Raw genomic sequence first — 5,464 nt, 5'->3', positions numbered from 1 at the left:
GCAGCTAGCTCCTCACTCTAATCTCCAGGCAAGCTTTGTTAGAGCACAAACAAAATATCACCACATGGAAAGAATAATCATCCTTGTCTTCCTTTTGCAAAACTCAAACCAGTCTTTCCACTTCTTCTTCTGCTCACCCTCTCTCAAACTTCTAACGGCCAATGTGAGAATTACATTGTGAAAAAGGAAATAGGATATGTGAAAATGTTATTTTTTGTTGTAGTTTCATAGAAATCTTTCCCAAGAAAACATAGTAAATAATAACATTCTAAGAAACACTCATTTGCTTTTCATAAATAATTAAGAATTTAAAAGAAATTATGACAGAAAAAGTTAATAAAGTTGAGTCTCACAGATTAAGTCTGGTTTTGTTTATTGGCTGACAATACTCTCTTCAATTTAGTTAATAACAACTACTCTCCATAGATCAATATTTAACAGTGTGCATCTAATATTAAAGTATAAAGTACAAGATATAATAAGACATTTTTAAAGATATATTTTCTTTTTAATTATGTATACGGAGGAAAGGTATTTGTATGTGAGTGCAAATGTCAAAAGAGGGTTTCAGATCCTCTACAGCTGGAATTATTGGCCCTGCCCAGTGTGGGTGCTAGGAACCAAACTTGGGCCCTCTGCAAGAGCAGCAAGTACTCTTTACTACTGAGTTGTTACTCCAGCACCTAATAACATTTTTTGAAAACTACAGTACTGACAAGGAGGTATTATAATTAGTAGCATTCTATATACATAATGTACAAGGTATTGCTAATAAAAAGTAATTGGTCTTAAAAATCATATTTGGAATACCTCCCAGAAAATGGGAAAATTGATTGTCCTAATAATAATGAAATAACATAATTGTGTTAGTTGGAAAAATGTTTTTTCAAATATTTGGTTTTCAAAGAGAAAAAAAAAAAGGTATTGAGGCAGAACCTAAAAAATATTTCACCAATCACCAATTTAAAATAGTATATAATGATGAGTAATGATGAATCCTGAGCCAAGTTTAAAAAACAAAAAAAACATAAACCAAACTATATTTCAGACAGAGGAATTTTAACAGAAAATTTTTCATAGTTCTTAAAATTGTTACAAGAAAGAGATACGGAAATTGAAGGAACTTGAAGATAACTGCAAAATGCAGTCTCGGGGTTTTGGAGAATAAAAGGAAAATGTTAGACATAATAAAACCCCAGAGGCTCAGAGAGGTACTGTATAAGCCAGTGCATAGACCACATAGGAGTTTACTCTGACCATACATGCAGCCAGAGGGCTGCAGCTATTCTGGAGTATAGGGCCCAGTGCAGAGTACAGAGCAAGCAATATCCTTCTTCTGGGAACCTTCTGGTCTATTGGTTAAAAGCCAGCCATCGGGGGACATAGGAAATACACTTCGTTAAATTCTATTCCCGAAGAAAACAGAGAGGGAGAAGTTGGCTAAGAAACTAATAAACAGCACTTTTGGTACAACAGAATGCTATTCCAATCTTTTTTTTAATTTGTTACTTAGTGTGTATGGTTATTTTGTCTATATGCATGTCTGTGCACCACATGCATGCCTGGTGGCCACAAGGCCAGAAGAGGGTGTCAGATCCATTGGAACTGAGATATAGGTGGTTGCAATCTTTGTTGTGGGTGCTGAGATTTGAATCCAAGTCCCCTGGAAGAGCAGCAAGTGCTCTTAACCACTGAGCAATCTCTCCAGCCTCTGCACCAGTCAGATTTTATATGAATGAGAAGGTTTTAGTCATCAAATCTATAGAAAAATAAAACTAGAAATAAGTGCTGAGCTGTTCCTCCTTCTGTAAGTTATAGCATTAAAAAAAAAGAATTCAATGAATTGATCTGAGGAATAACTCATCCCACTATGAAATATACTTGCAATTTCACATCTTTAATAATTATTCATCAAACTTGGTGATTTAATGATGCTGCTCCACTCACCTTTGTAAGATAATGACTTGATGACTCAATCAAGAAAAGCAAATTTTAATATTTAAAGCTCTGATGCCACTAGAATTTAATTTCCATTTGTTTTAATGTATTTTGCTTACAAAAACTTGTGAGAAAGGAGTTAAAGATCTCAAGTATAAAACTATATTGCAAAAATCTATAAACATTTGTCCTTATAAACACAGATAATTGTAGGGCTCATCACACATCAAACAAACTTCTCTTTGCAACAGACAGAGATCACTACAGAAAACCACAACTTAAAATTTTGATGGGAAATGTTAAATGTCAACCTAATATCGCCTAAGAGATTCAATTGGTTGTCATTGTTTTTAAAGTGTTTTTATGAGGGAAATAAGAAAAAATATAAAGGCTACAAAAACAGTGCTCTATGATAATCCTCTTCTTTATTTTGAACATTGTGTTGCTTACATTTTACCCACACTAGAGACCTTCATTCTTCTATTCAATTTCTTCTATTCTAAATCTTTGATTGAAAGCATGTCTTTCAATAGGACACCCTTGAATAAGTAAAATTACATGTATACCTGAAAAAGTCATAGTGAAACTCATTATTTTGTATGCTAAATAGAAGTAGTAAAAAGATAGTTTTAAATTTTGTCAAAGATAATATCCTCTATGGATTATGAAACTATACAGAGGACCATGAGAGAAGACAACATAAGGGATGGAGATAATGCAATACCTGTGACATTGGAGCAGAAAGGGGCTATAGGGAGGAGAGCAGCAGGAGGAAATTGTAGAATATTAAGATGTGCTGCATTTGTTTATGCTGTGGAACACTTGTTTAATGATGCAAAGATGTGATGCATTTTTTTATGTTGCCTTTGTTTAACTCTGTGAAGCTCTGTTTGCCTGTCTGTGGGAGTCCAGCTCCCACCTTTTATAGGGTTCCTATGAGGAGGAGAGAGGAATATGAAACTTTTAAATAGAAAGATAGCAGAGAGAAGACAGACAGAAACACAGGATAACTTCAGGAGGACCTGAATCAAAATCCACCAGCCCCTTCTGTCTCTTCAAACAGGCTTTTTATAACAATGCCAATGGGAAGGGTGAAAGGCCTCCCCTCTGCTAGATCAAAGCATACCACACAGCCAAGTGCAGATGCTTCCAAATAGTCCCTACTAAGAGCTTGCAAGTAGTTGGAACAACCACAACAATCCCTAGGGCAGCCACACACCACAATAGAGGATGATAAAGATAGAATGTTCTTTATGAATGGGTCTAAGATGCCTATAACAGCCTTAGCTGTCCCAAGCCCTTTTTTAAATCAATAAACTTTGGATGCAATTGCATCAAACTCAAAAATCCCCTTAGCTTCATCAAATCATGGTTCATTAATATCAACAGATTAATATAATTCTAGTATGAATATTACGATACATATTTACAATTCTTACAAACTTACATTCAAAAGCAAACTCTCTATAGGACTACTTTACAAACTTTAGCAAGCATCTGAAAGAGATCTCTTAACAGAACTATTTACATTTTCTTCCACCAAGACAAAGTACATTAATTGTGAGTAACCACAGTTAAAATTGTAGGTGAACTCAAAATTGTTTCATTTCTGAGGTTTACAAGAGCTCAGAAAAATCAGTTCTAATTAACAGTCTTAAAGTTCTCCTGAAAGTTTGAAACAAGAGCCTAATTTGTCAGTGGCTCTAGAGTCTTTGTATCCAGGTCCCTCTACAATGGGATTCTGTGAGAGCTGCTGCTATGGAACTGCAACACAGAGGACGACACCACTCCCCGTGAGCAACCTTCCCTGCTGGGCCTTCCCAGCCATTCCAGAACCAGTGAAAGAGTGTCCAGTGGTGGATAGTCACCAGCCAGGGGGCAGTCCCTTTACCCAAATTCATTGCAGTCCCCATGAATGCAACAATTCAATCATTGCTGAAACTTCACTCTCAGCTACAGCAGAATTTTATGACAGTTTTTCCTGAGAACCTTGCCTCAGAGTAAAGGTGGTTACCATAGTAACTGAACTGCTACAGAGCTCCTTTCAGGAAGCTTTATAAATGGCCAGCATATAGAAACTGTGTGACTTCAGCTGCTATCTCTGTTCATGCTTCTACAATCCCAGTCCTGAGGCCCGAGCACTCTCAACTGTCTCTTACCCCAGGGGCTCAAGGTTCCTCCTGCTTCTATGAGTCACAGCTCTCAAACAGCCCTGGCTCAGAGAGCAAACCCAGCTGCTATGAACTGTGGTTCTTAAGCAGTCCTTCCAGGTCTGGGAGGAAGCCCAGCTGTGGCCAGTAGTGGCTGCTGCACCCCCGGCTCTGTTTATACTCACTTGCACTATATTACCCTGGGCATCTGGCTGTTCAATTATGGGGAACATTTGAAAGCCTTGCACCTCTTTCCCTCCACTAGCTGCCTCCTGAATAGTGGCTTGAAGAAGAGATGCAGAGCTAGCAGTGAGGGTTTGCCATGTTCAGGGAGATTTTTGTGCCAGGGCAATTATGGGTGACTTTTCCATTTTGATAGATGACCCCTCAGGTGAGTCTAATCCCATCCCTATAGAAGGAAGAGAGACCTGGGAATAAAAGACCTGAAGAGCTTCCAGTTTTTAAGAAAGAGAAATTCTTAAGTTTTTCAAGCCCTTTAGTTCCTCCCTTGTCTCATCCCAAGACTTCTGTTCCTTAAACTCATCTTCATGGCCAGGTGGGAACTGACCCTGATTGAGCAATGTTGTAAAAGTGTTCTCATCTAGCGGCAGTTCTAGCAGAGTGGAAGGTTTTGTTCTGCCCATGTCTACCTTAGGGAAAATTCCCCCCTGCTGCTCAGGACTTAGATCTAAGCTGTCCCGAACTAATGCCCACAGGCCAAAAGCTTCCACAGGAATCTTTCTGGCCCATAGTCTTCATAATGTTTTTGCATTTGACTCCAATTCTACCCCAGGAGTCTGTACCCAGACTCCCATGATTGGAGAATCAAAGACACAGTTTCTCTATGAACTCCAAGAATCTCTGTACTTGTTACAGTTCTACCTAGTTTTTATACTTTCTACAAGTGAATATTCAAACATCTGCTTACTATTTCCCTTCCCCATTTTGGCTTTTCTTTCTCAGACTGCTAAATCCACAATGGCTGCTTGTTGCTGGGATGCTGTTTATAGGTCAGGCACTAGGGAAATTCTACTCTTACCCTAAGTTTCTTTGTACACAACATTCCTGTACCTAAACCCTATATTTTTTCTAATTTAATAGATGGAAATTAAGAGAGAGAGAGAGAGAGAGAGAGAGAGAGAGAGAGAAAATCTAGACAGAGAGAGAGATACTTGCTGCAGCCTAATTTTTCCACATACAGTTTTTGCTCCCAAAGAATAAAATACCACCACCTAAACTTTTCACAATTCATAACTGGACATGTCCAACTGCTTCCACTGGGTTTTCCTACTCTCACTTATCTCTCCTCTGCACCCAAGTCCCCAGTTCTAGTGCCATCTGTAGGAGGCCAGCTCCCACCTTTTATAGGGTTCCTA

Source organism: Peromyscus californicus, unplaced genomic scaffold (assembly GCF_007827085.1).
Source record: "Peromyscus californicus insignis strain IS unplaced genomic scaffold, ASM782708v3 Scaffold_15__1_contigs__length_86483966, whole genome shotgun sequence".
Taxonomy (NCBI): Eukaryota; Metazoa; Chordata; class Mammalia; order Rodentia; family Cricetidae; genus Peromyscus; species Peromyscus californicus.
This window is presented reverse-complemented; position numbering follows the sequence as displayed.